Here is a 20,753-nt window from a genome sequence, read left to right on the forward strand (position 1 = left end):
AGATATATATCTCCTAGCAAAAGTATTCTACTTCATTTTTATTTTATTGTATTTTTTAGTTTTCTGAGTCAGGGTTTCTCTGTGTAGTCCTGGCTGTCCTGGAACTCAGTCTGTAGACCAGGCTGGCCTCGAACTCATAGAGATCCCCCTGCCTCTGCCTAAAGCATTAGATTTTTAGTAGGAGATTTCCTACTAGGTGAGGGGAACAAATGAAAGAAAACAGCCAGTTATCAGATATATTGACAATGATATTTTATACTGGAAAACAAGAAAACAACGTTTTCATGGTATATAGGAAAAACAACATAACCTAAGCAGTCAAATTTCTGACTTGGATCCTCGGGGTCTGCTGGCAGTAACTGGTTGCTTCTGTGATATAACTTATAATACAGTAAATAACAGCATTCATGCTCACACAAGCAACCCCAATTAACCTCAGTGGGTCCCAAACACTAAATAAAATATAGCAAAACAAAAGCCATGAAAGTAGAGGGGAACTTAATGGTTAGAAGAAAGGGAAAATGACCCAGTACATTACATACATGCTTGAAATTATTAAAGAATAAAAAAAATGACACAGAGGGTTTTAAAAAAAAAATTAACAATTTTTATTTGTAGCCAAAGTGTTATGAGCTGAATTGCATCCTCTCACCAAACCAAAAAAGTTCACATGTTGAAGACCTAGGCCCTAGTACTTGAGAATGAGTGATTATCTGAAGGCAGGGCCATTTCCTCTGACTGCAGTTCCTGAGAGGAGGACGACAGCAGATGAAGCTCAGTCCTGAAGTGTTTGACAGGCATTTGCTCAGTCAAAGGCTACATTGCCAGTATTGTCAAAACAATTTTTAAAAGAGGTGATTTGTTCACATAAAGACACCAAAGGCATGTCATGATGGAAGCATACAGCCGAAATTCCAAGGCTAGCCTGAACAACAATGTCCAGTCTCTAACAATAAATAGCCAAAAGATAGCAGGGGAAAGGCTGTGTCACGAATGACCAAGGCAGCCTCTGTCAACCAAGGATAGATGCCTCAGAGAAATCAAACCTGCCAACACCTGACCTTGGGCATCTAGCTTCCAGGACTGTGAAATACATGGCTGCTCTTTATGACACCCTGTCTCTGGTGGGTTTTTTAAATGACATCCTGAGTCTCCAAACTTGTCAACCTACACTCACTCAGGAAATACTGTTCTTGTGGCCCTTTATAAGCAAACTGCTACAGAACAAACTCTAGAAAAAGAAAAACAGCTGGAAAAAGCATCCACAAAAGGACCATTTGTGACCATTCGATAAACTAACTAAATAAATGCACATAGACCCATTGAACTGTGGTTCAATGAAGGCTGTCAGTATGAAAGTGCAGTTTCCAATAACTGCCAATGGAGTACTGGAGCAGAGAAGGTACAAAGAAGTCCTCTGGTTTCGCCATCCTGTTAGGAGTGGAAGCATTAACATTCTGCTCAGAGACAATTGTGTATGGCATGGCATATAAAGCTAGTGCATAATAATATGATAATTTAAGCCTATTATCTCCTGTACTTGTGGGTTCTCAAGGATGAAAGAAAGGCAATTCAGAGGTGAGACAGCTAAGAAAACCCCTGGAGACTGGACTTTGAAAAAAAAAAACCAACACATCAGTATCTCCTGTCCAGTTTTTCCTTAAAAGGTTTGGAACGCTGATGAACTCAGTACCTGTGAGTATTGCTGCTAGCATCCAGACCTTGTGGCCTTGAGATACCATTTCCTACAAAAAAAGAAACCAGGCCTTTTTAGAGAAGTGATTTCAGGTCTATGGAAGGAAATGTATAAAATGGGCCTGAAGCATCAATTTGCTTCAATTTCTGAGTTTGTGGAGACTTTTTTTTTTTTTTTTTAGTTGCTGACATTTTTTGAACAAGAATAAATCAAATAGCTGCTTTGAAAGAATTAATGAAAAAAAGCAAACATTTACATTGCTTCCCCTTAACAAACTATACCATTGGCCAACCAAATAATAGGACAGGAGATTTTTTTTTTTTTTATCCTAGAAAACAGACGAAGAATAATAGACTTCAAATGTCACCATTCAACAACCCTTAATGAATAAATGGATCTAGGTTTTAAGCAACAAATGGCTACTAATACCACAGAGAGACAATAAACATCATGTGCCTTCTGCTAAGGGAATACAAACAATCATCTATGAACTAGTCTTATCAAAAACCCTCTTACCTGAACCTGATCAAATCAACCAGTAATATAAAAAAATTACAAATCAGGCATGCACTGTTCAAGGTTATGCTCAGCTATGTAGCAATCTGGGCTATGTGAGACCCTATCTTAAAACAACAACAAAATATAGTATATAAACTGGCAAAATAGCTCAGCAGGTAAAGGCTATGTAAGTGTGGCGACCTGAACTTGGTCCCCAGAAGCCATGTAAAGAACCAATTCCAAAGTTGTCCCCTGACTTCCACAAGTGTCATGTAGAATGTATGCTCATACATATGCATCATGTACACACACAATAATAAATTTTGAAAAATATTTCAGTACAGAGAATATGCTAATCTAAGTAACAGAGACACAATCAACAATACCCAGACTTGCAGAATGTATAGGTTGAGCTGCGCCCGGTTTCTTCAGTAAACAAGTTGCAAGAGAGAAAAAGCCAGAAAAGATAGGGAATGTGGCTCAGTGCTATAGAGCTTACCTAGACAGGGGACACTGAGTTCTATCCCCCGCATTGTGTTTAAAGAAAAAGGCCAGGGTGGCAATGTACACTTTTGATCCCAGCACTTGGGAAACAGAGGAGGGTGGATCTCTGTTAGTTCCCGGCCAGCCTGGTCTACATGGCGAGTTCTAGGACAGCTAAGGGTACACAGAGAAACCCTGTCTCAAAAATAGAGGTGGAATCATCAATAGGAGGAGAGGACCTCAGCCCTGTGAAGGTCCTGTGCCCCAGTATAGGGGAATGCCAGGGCCAATAAGTGAGAGAGGGTGGGGTGGCAGGAATGGGGAGGGGGGGAGGCAACAGGAGTTTGTTTTTGTTGTTTTTGTTTGTTTCTTTGTTTTTTGGAGGGGAAACTGGGGATGGAGAAATTTACATGTAAATAAAGAAAATATCTAATAAAAAAAATAGAGGTGGAGGTTAGGAGAAGAAAGAAGAAAATATATTAGCCAGCTGGGTAAGCAGAGGGGCAAGTACAGTCAGAAGGCTAGGGCAGGGGGCACTGTTTTGGTTTTTTTTAATTAGTTATTTATTTTTATTTTATGTGTATTAGTGTTTTGCCTGCATCTGTGTATGGGTGAGGGTGTTGGCTCCCCTGGAACTGGAGTTGTGCAGTTGTGAGCCATCATGTGGGTATTGGGAATTCAACCTAGGTCCTCTGGAAGAACAGCCAGTGCTCTAAAGTGCTGAGCCATCTATCTCTCCAGCCCCAGCCAGTGTTCTTAACCACAGCGCTATCTCTCCAGCCCCTTGATTTTTAAAAAAAAAAATTAACTTAAAAATTAAGTCTAGGGCCAGGCAGTGGTGGCGCACACCTTTAATCCCAGTGCTTGGGAGGCTGAGGCAGGCGGATTTCTGAGTTAGAGGCCAGCCTGGTCTACAGAGTGAGTTCCAGGACAGCCAGGACTATACAGAGAAACCCTGTCTCGAAGAAAGAAAAAAAAAAAGAAAGAAAGAAATTAGGTCGAGATTGGAGACATGACTCAGCAGTTAAGAGCAGTGGCTGATCCTGCAGACAACCAGAGTTTGGTTGCCAGCACCCATGTAGAAGTTTACAATTGTGTGTAATTCCAGTTCCAGGGGTCTGATACCCTCTCCTGTCTCTGTGAGCACCACATGGTACAGATTCATACATTCCGGCACTCACACATACACATAAGAATTTTAAAAAAAACAAATCTTTTTAAAAATTAGATCCATATGCACTGGCGTTGGAAGATGTCCAAATTCTGTAGTAATTTAAAAAAAAAAATCAGAACAGTATGTTCAGTCTGTTCAAATTTTTATTTAATAAAATAAATAAAACTATACATACTGGGATTATGTAAAGAGACTTCATATAAATATGCGGCAGTCCACAGAGCTATTCTCAGTGCTGCTGTTACAGAGCAGTTCTCTTTCAAAGTGTAACTTGCTATCGTGTTGGTTCGAAATCTAATGGACATGTTTTACTTTTATAATTAGCAAAAAAATGCTCAAGGAAAGACAGATGAAAATAAATGAGAGAGGGAGGGAATAGAAGGAGGAAAAGAAGATCTCCTAGCTCTTCAGATTATAAACTGAGACTTCTTCTGATGAGCAGCACTAGGCTTTGGTAAACAATAAGAGCCACTTCCTAAAGTGACTCTCTGAGCGTTTTTTATCTATGTTTAAAATCCATAGTTTGGACTAGCTAGCCCATTATGGTTACCCAGGAAAATTTACAGCCTGAGCTGGGGAGTGTTGTTCTGTGAAAGATGCTTATCCAGTATGTGCGTGGCTAGGGCCTCAAACTCAAATAGTCTAAAAGCACAGAAATTCACACACCTTTGGCCATGGATTCCTCACGGGGTCTGGTGGGGAAGTCAGTACTTAAAAAGCAAGCTGCTGCTTCAAGTTTTAGCAACTTTCTTCTCTTTAACTTTGATGCTTTGAAGGAGGTAAGGCCCTTATCTTTCTGTTTACCCTCTCTGCCAGTGGCGCTCAAGAGTGTGGTCCCCAAACCACCATAAACAAACTTTTAGGCCCCATCCAGACCTACCAAGGAGGAATCTCTCTGGGCAGGATGCAGCAGTTTTCTGATAAGGTCTCTAGCAGGATTGCCAGATAAAATACAGAGCACTCAGCTAAGTTTGAAGTTCAGATTAATGATGTATGAATTTTTATCAAAAATATTTGTAGCAATTGGAACATACTTATATTGAAATTTAATAGAACATTCTGGCTTTTGTGAGGTGGGTGGGCGTTGGTTGTTTTTCTCAGTCTGGAAGCTTCCCTTCCAGGGTTTTCTGATCCCTGTTTGCTTGAGAAAGACTAGGGAAGAGGTAAGACAGGAGGCTTACATTCTGACTGACACGACTGCATTGTTTTTTAAATTCCACAAAAATGATTGTCATCTCCGTAAGACAGACAAGACTCATGACAAGGAAGCAGAGATGTGGGGACAGAGCTAGTTAGCCTCAGGGCCTAAGGTAAAGTTTAGGAGTAGAAAGAACCTGGATTTTACCAGAAACTTCCAACATACTAAATGACTTCAGCTCCGGAACTCACGGAGCTCTGCTTTCACACCAAGATGACTGTGGATGTGCTGGGGGAAATGGCTAGGGTAGGCACTGGGCTTGGGGGCAAAGCACCTGAGAAAGGACAAAACATCTTTTCAATTTTTGTGTTTGTTAATTCATTTGTTTCAAACAGGGTCCATATGTAACCCAAACTGACTTTGAACTCATTATGTAGCCCAGGCTGGCCTTGAAATTGCAACCCTCCTATTTCTATATCCCAAGTGCTGGTATTACAATGTGCATCAGCCTACTTGTTAGGAAAAAAAAAACACTTTTTAATGGAGTGAGAAGAACATGGCTTCTTCATATTCATAACACACGAATGAGGCCTGAGTCAATTTGTGCTCACATCAACCTGATGGTCACTAACTCTATAGGTAAAAACTGGAGAAGAGATACTCCCTTAGAGGGTAATCCTGGGCAATCCTGTCCCTGTCTTGTCAATGTCATTAGTTCCCAATCAGGGGAGATTTTAACCCTAAGCAATGTTTGGAGACATTTTAGTTGTCAAAACATGATGTGACCATTCTAGAGACATCCTGAGATACTCACAGTCCAAGATAGCTCTCTCTACAAAGAATTATCCAGTTGCAAATGCCAACTTCCAAGTCCTGGGGAGAACTCTAAAGCACCTTAATGAGGAGAATGAGCTGCCTTTTTCCCCACTGCCTCCCTCCTCTCCCATCACAAGACCCACACTCTCCTCTCCCATGAGGATAAGCTGTATGCACATTTCTATACCTCAGAAGGGAGATACTGGAAGGGTCAGGATTCTAATCTGTAGAGTGTGGGTAAAACTACTTAGCTCATACAGTTGTTGCAGAAACTAAATGAGTAACTTAATAGTTTAGATTCGGCTATTTATTGAGCACCTAGATTGTGTGCCAAGGATTCTGAGCCCACACACAGTCTTTGTTAGTGGGGAAGAGTTAGAGTGACTTCATCACTCATACTTCTCCTCTCCCTTATTAGACAGACTTAATCCCCTTGCTTCCTTCCCAGAGAACTGGCAAGAGCAGCCAATACCTTGTTTACAAGAGCTACCTGAATCTGCTCTGTCAGTCTGTGCTGATAATGTCTCTCATCTTTAGTTCCAAACAGCATCAAACCTAACATACCACATTTATCTATTTCACATGTTGACAACTTCATATGTGTCCATAATGAGTAGTCATTGCACACATGTCATTTTCAACTCCGTGACTCTTGGCTTCCTCCCTCCCATGCTGAAACCCCCATCTCTTTCCCAACAAATCCCCCAGACATTTCTCTGATTTAAACAAAAATAACTTAAAAATTAAGTCTAAGCTAGGCTGGAGAGATGGCTCAGCAGTTAAGAGCAGTGACTACTCTTGCAGAAGACCAGACTTTGGTTTTCCCCCCACCCAAACCCCCATTCCCATATCTTGTGGAGGAGGGGAGCCAGCCACGAGCACATTGTTCTTAATCATCAAAAGAAGCTCAGGCCTGGGGGCGTGGCTCTGTAACAGAGCTCACAGCCCTGGTTTGTGTTTTGTTTTTGTAAACAGTGTAGCCTTCAGAACTCTCATAGCAAAGTGCCCCCTCACTCTCTCTCTCCTTTCCTTCTTTATTAACAAGCCTTGGGAAGCAAAGACAAATTAACATTTTTGCATGGTTTACCTTTTACCAATCTGTTCTGGCACGCTTATAATCATCAAATCTAGACACTATTGTGGATGCCAGCAAGTGCTGGATGACAGGAGCCTGATTATAGCTGTCTCCTGAGAGGCTCTGATAGTGCTTGACTAATACAGAAGTAGAGGTTCACAGCCATTCATTGGACTGAGTACAGGGTCCCCAATGAAGGAGTAAGAGAAAGGACTCAAGGAGCTGAAGGGTTTGCAGCCCCTTAGGAGGAACAACAATATGAACTAACTAGTACCCTCAGAGCTCCCAGGGACTAAACCACCAACCAAAGAGTACACATGGTGGGACTCATGGCTCCAGCAGCATATGTATAGCAGAGGATGGCCAAGTTGGTCATCAAGGGCAGTAGAGGCCCTTGGTCCTGTGAAGGTTCTATGCCCCAGTGTAGAGCAAGGGCCAAGAAGTGGGAGAGGGTGGGTTGGTGAGCAGCGGGGAAGGTGGAGGAAACAGAGTTTTTATTTTATTTTATTTTATTTTTTCCTTTCTTTCTTTCTCTTTCTTTCTTTCTTTCTTTTTTTTTTCCCCCAGAGGGGAAACCGGGAGAGAATATATCATTTGACATGTAAATAAAGAAAATATCTAATAAAAAAAATGCCAGAACCACCTAGAAAAAGAAGAACGGTCGTTTTTCCTCTCCTGTAACTGCCATTCCCACTTCCCTACAATGGCTCCACTTTCTTTAGTGGAGACAGCAGATTTGCACTGATTCTATGCAAATTGTTGCAGTAGCTGCACTGTCAATTTCCCAGGGTTTCTCAATGATAACTTAGAGTGTTAGGCATCATATGATCGCAGAGGATAGTCATATAATAAATCAGACCTGATTTATTACCAGAATTTATAATACCACACCTAGGTCTGGGGACACATCCATGGCGTTAATACAGTCAGTGTTCAGCCTGACCTGATTAGTAGCAGACCAGAAGAGCCAGGATGTCTGCAGTCAGTATTTCAAACGAGTTAAGCCTTTCCACCCTGGAGCCTTCTGTCTATTGTCACAGTGTAAAGTGCCCCCCCCCCTTTTAATGGCCCTAACCTCTTCAGCAGCCAGGATTTCCCTGGCCAATCCTGCCACAAACTTCTTTTCTGAAGCCCTTGATTTTCATTCACAGTCCTTACCATGAATTCAATATGTTCATTACTCAGTTCCAAACAAGGCAATTTACCGAAGAACGTCAAGTTGCCAAAAATGCAAAATTCTGTTCTACTAAGGAAATACAAATAAAACATTAATGTGATGCTTCTCACAAAATTAATGAAAATTACAATATCCTGTACAGGTGAAGGAAGATTCATGGAAATAGACACTTTTGTACACTATTGATAGAAACTTGAGCTTCTGTAACCTAGAAAAATCATGTAGTAATATTTAATATTTACCAAAGTTTAAAATACATACACATATCCCTTATATACTAAGACAATGCTCCCAGAGTACCTTAAGCATGCATGTGTGAATATATTTGTGGCCACAGGAAACTGAAGGTAAATAATATGCTATAAATTAAGGAATATGATTAACTAAGCCTGTATCACTGAAGAAATACACAAATTAATAACACATTATTTATAATTTGTTTCAAATTTTGCTAGGGATAATATTGCTACATTATTTCTCTTGCTGATTTTATTTTTAAATTGATGTCATCACCTAGAATACAGTAGACAACTATTAGAGAGTTAGTTATTAGGTTGCAGATGTGGTTCAGTTGATAGACTGCTTGATTAGCATGCAGAAAGGCCATGGAATTGATCCCCAGCACTGTATTACTGGTGATGGTGGTGCACAGCCCAGCACTCAGGAGGTAAAGGGAGCAGGAGCAGGAGTTCAAATTCATCCTTGGCTTCATAGTGGAGTTTGAAGTCAGCATGGGTCACATTAGACCCTATCTCAAAAAACAGAAACAACAGAGGCTGGAGACATGAGTCAGTTGGTAAGAGTGCCTGCTACATACTCATAAGGCCTGGAATTTGGATCCTGGCACCCATATAACTAGTCAGGCAGTGTATGCATGTCTGTATTCCCACTCTGAGGCAGCCAGAGACAAGAACATTGCTGGGCTTGCTGGACTGGTAACAAACTGTGAGTTCTAGTTCAAGGATAGATCTATCCTAGTTCAAGGATAGACCCTACCTCAAAGATATAGGAATAAATATAAATCTAGGCTGGGCATAGTAGCTCAAGCAGGCAGATATCTGTGAGTTCCAGGCCAACTAGAGTTAGGCTACATAGCAACACTCTATCTCCAAATAATAAATAAATAAATAAATAAATAAATAAATAAATATCTTCTTAAATAAAAGCTTTATTACAGAGAAATACATGCCAAGCCACATTACAATGTATCTTCGTAAAACAAAAAAAACAAAACAACAACAACAAAAAAAACCCAAAGACATAGAAAAAGTCTTTAAGTGACTCAAAGATTAAAACATATCACTTATAGAGGGCCCCAGTCTGAATGAGACTACATTTCTCATTTGAAGCCATGCAAGACAGAATAAAGTAGAATGTTTATCAAGTGCTGAAGCAAATAACCCATCAGAACACAGCAAAACCACACGATGAACTTAGAGCTGGGCCCAAATGTAGGAAACTGCACCCTTAAAAAATGATAAAGGTAGGTGAAAAGAACAGAGAACAGGCTACAAGAGCTTCCATGGCCAAACTAGAACAATCTAAGCAAGAAAATGAAGAGGTGTTAAATTATAATCCAAACTATGAAATACATACCCATGAGTCCATGCTGATACACATAAATGATTATTATACTGAACAAACAAATGGTAGACAGATTAATACATTCCAACACACATGCAGGAGGGAGAAGAGACAAATGGCCTATTCTAATAATATCTATAGACACTCTTCCTTCAAAGAAGTGAAGCGTAACTCTATTCTTTCACTTTGGGCACACATACTGACTTCCAAACATCTAGTATAGGAAGGTGGCAAGAGTAATTTTATTGTGAAGACAATAAAGTCTGACAAACACTACCTTGGCCAGGTTATAAAGATCCACACTGACAGTGATAGGCCATTTTGAAAGTCGATATCTGTGATACTACATGGTGAAAATTTGTCTACTTCTGTAGTCTTCCCCAAGTCCAATAACTCAGTTTAATCTTGACAAATGTATCGCATAGATTCCATTATTTTACAAAAATGACAAGTAAGTAGTCACCAAAAACGTCAAGGTTTTAAAAATACGTGAGTGAAAAACAGTCAGAATCCAGAGGAACCAAGGAAGCAGGATGACTAAATGCAATGTGATGTTCTGGACAGGATCCGGGAACAGATAGAAAACAACAGATAAGAACACCTAATGGACCCTAAGGGCTAAGGAGATGGCTCTGTCTGCAGAAGAGGTAGTGACACAGCATGAGGACATGAGTTCAAATCACCCCTGTAAGAGGCCAGTCCCTACATGACTATAGTCCCGGTGCTGTGCGTGCTGGAAAGAGAGTTGCTGGGGCCTGGTGGCCGCTGGCCTAGCTCTAGGTTCTGTGAGTCTGTCTAAGGGAATGAGGTAGAGAGTAAGCATGACATCTGACAACCACCTCTGGAAAACATCGTCCTCTTACCTCCACTTCTACTCTGTGGCTTGCACATATCCTCACAGCACCACCCCACCACCACCACGTACACACACAATAACTGATTTGAAGTTAAAATTTAAAATATCATAAATAGGCTAGATATAGCGACTTACGCCTGGAATCCCAGAACTTGGGGGGCAGATGCAAAAGGATTTCAAGTTTAAGGCCACCCTGGGTTATACAGTAAGATCCTGTATAAAAAAAAAAAATCCACAGAAAAAATAAGGAAGTAGAAGGTGGGGTGGGGTGGGATGGTGCTGTGAGGATACATGCAAGAGAAGCTTAGGATTGTGAGTTTGTGTTCTTCAAAAATGTACATTGAAGTCCTCAACCTCAGAACCTTTAAGTGACCTTTTGTAACAATAGAGTCAATGTACAAAGAAGCCATTAGTGGGCTGGAGAAAAGGCACTGTCATTAAGAGCACTTGGTGCTTTTGCAGAGGACCCAGGTTCAGTTCCCAGCACCCACATGATGCTTCACAACAATCTTTAACTCCGGTTCCAGGAGATTTGATACCTTCTTCTGACTTCCATTGATACCAGGCCCACATGAGATGTATATACACATGTACAAGTGTATGCAGGCAAAACACACACACACACACACACACACACACACACATAAATTTTTTTAAAAAGCCATTAGGGTGAGTCCTAAATCTAAAAATGCTGACCTCCTCCTAAAAAATTGGAAGGTCAAAATTAGAAGAAATCTATAGAGACAGGGTATGGCATGTGGAGACTGATGCTGAGGAAAGATGGCTCTGTGAAGACAAGACAGAGATTGGAATTAAGTTGCTACAAGCTATAAAAAACCTGGGGCTACCCCACCAAAGCCATCACAGTGAGTCTTTTTGTTTGTTTGTTTTTGTTTTTCAAGACAGAGTTTCTCTGTGTAGCCCTTGCTGTCCTGGAACTCACTTTGTAGACCAGGCTGGCCTCAAACTCAGAAATCTTCCTGCCTCTGCCTCTGCCTCCCAAGTGCTGGGATTAAAGGTGTGTGCCACCACTGCCTGGCCACAGTGAGTCTTAAATCTAAGCTGGACCAGCAAAGAAAAATTTTCCTCCAGAGGCTCTGCCAACAACTGCCCCCTCTTGAACTGTTCTATGGCTCTAATCACAGCAATCTTAGGGACACTAGTATGATTTTATGCCTAAAATGTAAATGGCTCAGTTAAAATACAGAGATTGGTAGACTAAATTTAAAATAATCACAAACTAAATATATATCATTCTCAGCAAAGTCATGTAAAATGTAATACAGCTAGGTTGGGGGAAAAAAAGGTAGGTAAAAAGCTGTATCCCACAGAGACGTGTGGGTTAACTTGATATATCAAAACCTAGTATACATCCACTATAGTATGGTCAGCTGAGGAAATCAAGTTGCAGGGTACTTTACATGTGTGTGTAAAATAAATAGCTTCATTTTTTTGTAAGGAAATCTCCATTACTGGGGCTGGAGAGATGGCTCAGCAATTAAGGGCGCTGGGCTGCTTTTGCAGACCATCCCGATTCAGTTCTCAGTACTAATTGCCTGTACCTCCAGCAGGGAAGTCACACCTCAGGCCTCTGCGGGTCACATACACTCACATACACAGACTCCCACACAGGCACATAAATAATAAGAAAGCAAATCTTTAAAAAAAGAAAAAAGCCACTATCAACATCACATACTTTCTACATATGCATACAACCACTCATAAATACTATGTAAAAGGCCATGTATATTGGTCCCTCAATGTTCCATGTGGACAGTAGGAGGTTGTCAAAAAGGGAGACATCACAATGATGATGGCAATTCTAATAATTAGTACTTTGCACACAGGAGCACACTAGTCAATTTTTTGAGGCAAGGACTTATTATGTAAATCAGGCTGCCTGGAGCTTGTAGCAATCCTCTTGCCCTTGCTTGCTCCTGAGTGCTGGAACTGCAGGCATGTGCCACCATGACAGGCAGATTTTAATAATCTTATGAATTTCTAGTGGCTTAATTAGGACAAATAAGCATAAGCACACAGAGGTGGGGACAGTGTCTCTCAAGCTGTTGCTTTGCTGAACTTTCTGTTCTTATAAAGATATTTTAAATTGTTAGTGAGGAGTTAAAAGTAGGTTAAAAAAAAAACAGTGGTCCTGTAGAATTCCTTCTTGGGGATGCTTGGCGAGTTAGACACCGTGCTTATTTGCATATTTTCCCAGTTCCCATGGTGGTTGTCTCTTTTTTACACTGTTGGAGTTCCTTTACATCTTATCCTTTATTTGTATCACTCTCTATACAAGGAAGGAAAGAGTTATTAACTTGATCATCTTGTATCTTTGCATTACTTTGCTTGTTACGATGAGAATATACTAGCTTTTTAATCTGAAATACAATTGAAATTAACAACAAACTGAATAGAAAAACCGACCTTTTCTCACCAAGGAACTCTTGTTCCTTTCTCTACTTTAGTAATAGTGTCATCCCTTATACGGGAGACCTGTCATGCCAGGTCACTCCTGTAATCTTCCACCCTTCTTAATTAGTCACCAAATCCAGATTCTAGTTATAAATATCCCTACCTTCCTCTAATTAATCATAAATCCTATCCTAAATCTCTTTTAAAATCCCCTCCCTTCTCCACCGCCCTTGCCAATAAGACTTCTGTCAGTTTAGACTTTAGTCATCTGAGTGTTTCAATAGCCCTTCATGTAATCCCCTCCATTGCCCCTCTGCCTATTCTCTTTCAATAATGCACTCAGCATTAGCTTTCTAAAAGGTGTCAGCATATACTGGGGCATAGCAATGCACATATTATTATTTTAATAGTTACACTTTAATGTCAATATAAATAAAGCATATCCTAAGTTCATGACTCCAAAGACAAGACATCAAACTGTGAACAGAAAATACAGCAAGAGAAGTTTGTAAAGCACTGCTTTACAGTGTAGGATACAAACTGTGTGAGTCTTTAAAATGGCGCTCCTACCCTACCTTTCCACTGTCACCTTAAGGAACGTGCCCTTTTGTTAGAGAAAACCTTCAGACTGCTCCCAAACATCCCATAGTCCTTCTTCCTTCTCTGCCCTTTGCCCTCATGTTGTTCTCTCTAAGTTCTGCCTACTAAACATTCCCTTATGCTTTACTGTTTGTTCAGCTGAAAACCAAGCCTGATGACACAGACCTTTTATCCTAGACATGTAGGAAGCAGAGGCAGGAGGATCACAAGTTAGAAATCTACCTGGGGGACTTACTGACATGCTGTCTTACAACTTTTTTTTAAAGGCTAAGGGTATAGTTTGGTGGTAGGGTGCTTGCCAAGATGCATGAGACCCCAGGTTTGGTCCCCAGCACTGCTCTCTCCTCCCCAAAAATTTTAGTTCAAATATTTCTCCACTGAGGAATTTTCTTCAGACACTCTCCAGCTCACATACTGTCTCCCCATAGCATACTTTATAATATGGTCATTATTTGTTTACATGTGCTCCCTACAAGGAATACGTCTTACTTAACTTTTATCCTAAAGACTTAAAAGGTCCATGGCATAAATGATTTACTTCCACCTTACAGCTTACCATGCCATTTCAGCCAATGACAAATGCAGGCAGGATGGATACACTCTACTTCTGGCCTACAGAGTAAGCTCTGTCTGCAATGTAAGCATGTGGAAGGATACAAATGTGAACATAATAATGGAACCACTTCATGAACTGCTTCTCAGATTGCATTTCTATTGTTAATTGCCATATGACTATAGTCTCAAAGTTTAAATTGAGTGAAAAGATCAAAGTCTGGAATCTAGAGAGAATGTTCCCTAAAGGCAATCTGTGTTGCACGTTATTATATGCTCCTTTCTTGTAGATATTACTCTTGGTCACCTGGAAAAGAGGATAGAGACCTTCATTAATGTTTTAAGTATAGAAACAGCAGGTTAGAAAGGTCTGGTTTATTTCATTTAGCATAATGTCTCTCTTTTTTTTAATTTTGTTTTTATGCAGGGTCTCATGTAGGCTAGGCTAGCCTTGAACTCTCCAGCTCCACAAAAATTGGGCATGGTGTACACACCTCTAATCCCAGCTCTTGGAGATATAGACAGGAAGATCAAAAATTCAAGGTTATCTCTACCTACACAGAGAGTTGGAAGTCAGCCTGAGATGCATGAGACCCTGTCTCAAGAAAAGCAAAGTTTGGGCTGGGGAGATGGCTCAGAGGATAAGAGCACTGACTGCTCTTCCAGAGGACCAAGGTTCAATTCCCAGCAACCACATGGTGGATCACAACCATCTGTAATGGGATCTGATGCCCTCTTCTGGTGTGTGTCTGAAGACAGCTAAAGTGTACTCATATAAATAAAAATAAATAATTTTTTTTTTTTTTTAAAAAAAGGCAAAGTTCATTGGGGATTAACTGCGAGTAAGCATGAAGTTTCTTTTCAGGATTATGAAATTCTTGGAAAGTGATGGTGATGATGCCTGTATACATACTAAAATACATTCAATTACATATGTCAAGTGTGTGTACTAAATGGTATATAGATTGTATATCAAAAAGTCTAATGCATAAAGGGGTGAAATAAAGAAAGTAAAAAGATAATTGACAGAATGGGAGAAAATATTCACAAAATTACCTGTCTGGTAATTGTCTAGTTTCTAGAATACATATATGAACACTTACAAATCGGCAACAAAAATATTTACAAATTTTAAATTCTGTATGTGTGTGTAAATGCATTCACCTGAAAGTGGGTGCCCATAAAGGCCAGAGGCTTCAGACCCACTGAAACTAGAGTAACAGACATTTGTGAGATGTTTAATGTGAATGCTGGGAACTGAACTTGGGTCTTCTGCAAGAGCTCTAAATCCCTGAGCCATTTCTCTGGCTTCATAAAAAGATTTTTAAAAAGCAATATAGCCCCAGTGAGATGGCTCAACATATAAAGGCATTTGCCACCAATCTGATGGTCTAGGTTCTGTCCTTGGAACCCAAATGATACATGGAAACAGAGAACTAACTTCTATAAATTGTTTCTTGACCTCTACATATGTGTTACACACACACACACACAAACACACACACACAAACACTAAATGAAAAATGTTAATTAAAAATAAAATAAAGAGCATTTTCTTAATAACAATGAGGGGAAAAAAGTAATTAAAAAAGTACAGCCAGGCCTGCTTGCTCAATCCTGGAATCCCAGCTACTCAGGAGGATGAGGCAGGAGGACCACAAGTTCAAGGCCTGCTTTAAATACCAGAGCAAATTTAAGACCAGGCTTCACTGTCTTAAAATAAAAACTAAAATTATGTGAGAATATAGATCAACGATAGAGTGCTTGCTTAGCACGCATAAGACCCTAGATCCAATCCTCAGTAACACAAAATATTAGCATACAGCACCTGGGAGATGGCTTAACAAGCAAATGCTCTTGCAGTTAAGGCTGAAGACCTGAAGGCAATCCCTGGACCCCATACAGTGGGAGGAGAGAAGAGATTCCCACAAGATGTGGGCCAAATTGTCCTTTGACCTCCACATACATGCTCCTGCATGTGCATATACACACACAGGATGGTTAATAGATAGACAGACAGACAGACAGACAGACAGACAGAAATAGATGTAACAAACATTTTAAAATATTAGCATATATTATATAAAATAATATAAAACAACCCTAGATTTCATATGTGAGAGAAAGTATAAAATATTTGTTTTTTAAAATTTAGTTTATCTTATTTAACATGACGATTCACCCACTTTTCTAAAAATAACAATTTTTCTTTGTAAAAAAATAATAATAATTTGGAGAGATGGCTAACTGGCCAAGACCACTTAGTACTTTTGAAGAGGATTTGGTCTCAGTTCCCTGCCTATAACTGCAGTTCTGGAACACCCAACGCCTTTTTCTGGACTATGTGCTGCAGAGATATATTTACAAGTAAAACACTCATACATGTAAAATAAAACTATTTGCAAGGCTTTCTTTTGTTGTTGTTGTTGTTGTTTTTCGAGACAGGGTTTCTCTGTGTAGCCCTGGCTGTCCTGGAACTCACTCTGTAGTCCAGGCTGGCCTTGAACTCAGAAATCCACCTGCCTCTGCCTCCCAAGTGCTGGGACTAAAGGTGTGAGCCACCACCACCCAGCATAAGGCTTTCTTTTTTTATTTTATATATGAACATGTTTTGCCTGCATATATGTCTGTGTAGCCTGTAACACAGTCTCCACAGAGACCAGAAGAAAGTATTGGATACTCTGGAACTGTAGTACCAGGTGGTTATGAGTTGCCATGTCAATGCTGGGAATCAAACCATCTGCAAGAGCAGTCAGTGCTCTTAACCACTGAGCCATTTCTCTAGTTCCCCTAAATGTTTAAATTAATTTTGTGTATGTGTGTGTTTTGTGTGTGTGTGTGTGTGTGTGTGTGTGTGTGTGCCCATGGTCACAAGTGTCCACATGCATGTAGAAACCACTCTTCAGCCATCATTCCTCAGGAGCCATTCACCTTATTTTTTTTTTCTTTTTGTGACAGGGCCTCTCACTAGAACCTGAGACTTGTGGTTAAGTTAGACTGTCTGGACAGTGAGTCTTGAAATCTTCCTGTCTCTTCCTTCCTAGCACTAAGACATAAGCCTGTGCCATGATACCCAATTTTTTTTCACATGGGTGCTGGGGATGGAACTCGGGTCCTCATGCTTGCATAGCAAACACCTTACCAACCGAGCCGTTTCCCAGTTCCTTGGTTTTCTTTCTAGCTGAATAAATTAAAACTTCACTGTATATGAGTACCACATTTTTTATCCATTCATTTGTTAAGTATGTACCTAGGCTGATTTCATATATTGGCTATTGTGATTAATGATACAATAAACACAAATGTGAAAGTAATTCTGATTTGCACGAACTTAGGTTCCTTTGGGTATATACTCACTCAGTGATGCCAAAGTAGACAATGTGATAGTTCCATCTGGAAATTGAGAATCTCCATTCTCGTTTGCATAGTGGTTAGAGTAATTCATATTCCTATCCACAGTGCAGGTAGAGTCCACTTTCTCTGAGTCCTCTCCACTGTGTGATTTTTGTTTTATGGATGGCCATTCTGATTGGGGTAAGACAAATCTCAATGTAGTTTTGTTACACATTTCTCTGGAAGCTAAATATGTTGAACAGGGTTCCCTGGATTTTGGGGCTGTTTTAATTTTTTAATTTCAAAAGTTAATTCTGCCCATTTGTTGATAAGATGATTTGGTTGGATTTTTGGTGTTCAAATTTTAGAGTTCAATATAGACTCTAAACTTTTATTCTGTCATATGTGTAGCTAGCAAAGATTTCCTCCTATTCTGCTGGCTATCTCTTCACTCTGCTGCTTCCTTTGTTGTACAGAAGCCTTTTATCCTGCAAACCCATTCTGGCAATTCTTGCTAATGTTTCCTGAGCTATCAGACTCCTATTCAGAAAGGCATTGCCTACACTTAGATCTTGAATGTTTCCTATATGTTTTCTTCCAGGAGTTTTAAATCCTTAGATATAGTTAGGAATTTCAAATTCTGAAATATTTGATTTTTCTATGTGTGTTTTGCCTGGATGCATGTTTGTACACTATGTGCATACCTGGTTCTTATGGAAGCCAGAAGATGGTATCAGATCCCTGAAACTGGAGTAGCAGTTGGTTGTGAGCCACCATGTGGGAGCTGAGAATTGAACTCGGGTCTCCTGAAAGAGCAGCTAGTTCTCTGAACTACTTAACTATCTTCTCCAAAGCTAGGAATTTCAATTTTAAAATTATCACTTTGGAAAAAAATCAACTGGAAAATGTGATGATGTTGTACATATTGTTTTTGTTGTTTTTAGTGGTGTATTCCTTATGAAGAGTATAGATTTATATGTCATAAATAAGAACTTAATAAAAAGAAATCTCTTTTGTCTATGCATAAAATGTTTTAAGCTTCACATTAAAGTATTTTATTTATTTTAAGTCAATTTTTGTACAAGCTAAAAAAAAAAATAGGAATCCAGTTTCAATTTTCTACACCAAACCAGCTTTTAAAGGCAAGTTTTTCTTTCAGAAAAGATATGAAAGCAGTCAAGAAATATATGAAAAGGTGCTTAACACATCTAGCCATTAAGAGAATGTAAATCCAAGGCACAATTATAGACTCCTCATGTCGACTAGGGTGGCTATGACCAGACACATGCTAAGTCAGAATGCAGAGAAGTGGAACGCCTGAAAGTTGCTGGTGGAGTATATAAAATGGTACAGCTGCTTGAGGAAAGACATAAGCAGTTGCTCAACCAGTTATTCTTAGAACTATCAAAAGACCCAGAGATTCTATTTTATATGTATAAACAAAAGTATTAATGGCATATATTCAAAGGAAACTTTGATCAAATTTGCTCAGAGGCAACATTCACAATGGCTGAAAAGGTGGAGACCACTCAAATGGCCATCGGTAGATGAATGGACAAACAGTGTGACATGCTGTTCATCACGTCTGGTTGATGCACACCAGAACACAGGTGGACTTTGAAACCACTGTTCTAACAGAAAGAAGCAAAACAGAACAGGCCATGTGCTACATGATTCTATTTATACAAAATACCTAGAATAGGTAAATCCATAGAAACGAAAAAACAGATGAGAGGTTGCTAAGGTCCAAGGGCAGGGTGAAATGAGGAATGATACAAAGATTCTGTTTGGGATGATAAAAATGTTCTAGAACTAAACAGAGATAATGATTCCACCACACTGAATGTATTTTTATGTTACTGGATTATACCCTTTAAAACAGCTAAAATGGTAAGCTTTGTCTTAAGCATATTTTACCACAATAAAAAACAATATTCTGACTTGCAAAAAAGTTGTAAGAAAGCATTAGAAATGACCAATTGTAAATAAAATGTTGGCTTACTTATGCCAACAGGGTGGAAAATAACTACATATGGGATCTAACTAATTGAGATATGATAACACATTCAGCATGATTGTAATCTTTTAAGAATAATTGCCAACTGGAAGCTGGGTGTGGTAGTTAGTGCAAATATGAGAACCTGAGTTCAACCTCCTAGTACCTGAGGACCCTGAGGACTCACTGTCTGGCCAGCCTAGCCAAGTCAGCAAGCTTCCACTTCAATGAGAGACCCTGTCCTAAGACAGTAAGGCAAAGAGCAATACAGGAAGTCATCCAAGGCCATCTTCTGGCCTCCACATGCATGTGCCACATATAACACACACACACACACACACACACACACACACACACACACACACACACACACACACACACAGTCGATAAATATGGGAGAGATGGTTCAGTGGTTAAGAGCACTTGCTACTCTTGCTGAGGACCCAGGTTCAAATCCAGCACCACATGCTGCTCACAATTGTCTCCAGTTCCAGAGGATCCAACACCTTCTTTGACCTCTGAAGGCACCAGGCATGCTCATGGAGTACATACATTCATGCAAGCCAAACACTCATACATGGGAAAAAACTATACATAAATATGGGATTGGGGTTTTTTTTTAGATTTTTATTATTATTTTATGTGTACGAGTGTTTTGCCTTTCATGAATCTAGCAACCACATATACTGGTGCTTGAGGAGGTGGTGAGCCTCTATGTGAGTGCTAGGAATCGAATCCGGGTCCTTTCCAACAAGTGCTGTAAACCACTGAGCAACTCTCTAGACTAATGGGATTGGTTTTGAGACAGGATCTCACTATGTAGTCCTGGCTTGTCTAGAACTGACTATATAGACCAGACTGACTTTGAACTCACAGAGATCTGCCTGCCTCTGCTGGAATTAAAGGCATGTGCCACCATGACTGGCCCATAAATAAATGTTTAAAAAAAAAAAAACAACTAAATTTCTAAGTCTAAAGTTACACTTTAGCTTGTTTTCCAATCATAATTAAAACTCATGTCCCACCCCTCACTGTTGAGCTACTTGCTAACAATAAATTCAGGGAGAGGGGGCATCATAGCCTTCAATTGTGTACCTAGTGATGACCTCACCTGGTTGAGTGCATAGTTCCAGTTCAACGGTCTTACAAAGATGGCCCTGGTTAAATTAAATGGATCATAAAACAAAACAAAAAGTCATGATTCTGGGAAAGGGACTGATAGGATTCAAGTGGGGCTATTGACAAGGGTGGGAGAGAGATAAGGGGGGAGGCGTATAATCACAATGTATTGTGAATGTATTGTGTACGTGTATGAAATTGTCAAAGAACATTCGTCAAGTAAAACTGTAACACTGTCTAC

At 39.8% G+C, this 20,753-nt stretch overlaps 1 protein-coding gene and 1 non-coding gene across 2 annotated transcripts in view; both read right to left on the minus strand.

Moving 5' to 3' along the window:
* Snx12 (sorting nexin 12) overlaps positions 1-20,753 on the minus strand; it is a 124,447-nt gene that overhangs the window by 36,950 nt on the left and 66,744 nt on the right. The gene's annotated exons all lie outside the window — the stretch shown is intronic.
* On the minus strand, positions 7,743-7,862 carry LOC116096069. Its single transcript, XR_004120828.1, has one exon. It is a non-coding gene; the product is annotated as a small nucleolar RNA SNORA72 (small nucleolar RNA).

This window comes from Mastomys coucha, chromosome X, assembly GCF_008632895.1.
Source record: "Mastomys coucha isolate ucsf_1 chromosome X, UCSF_Mcou_1, whole genome shotgun sequence".
In the NCBI taxonomy this organism is placed as follows: domain Eukaryota; kingdom Metazoa; phylum Chordata; class Mammalia; order Rodentia; family Muridae; genus Mastomys; species Mastomys coucha.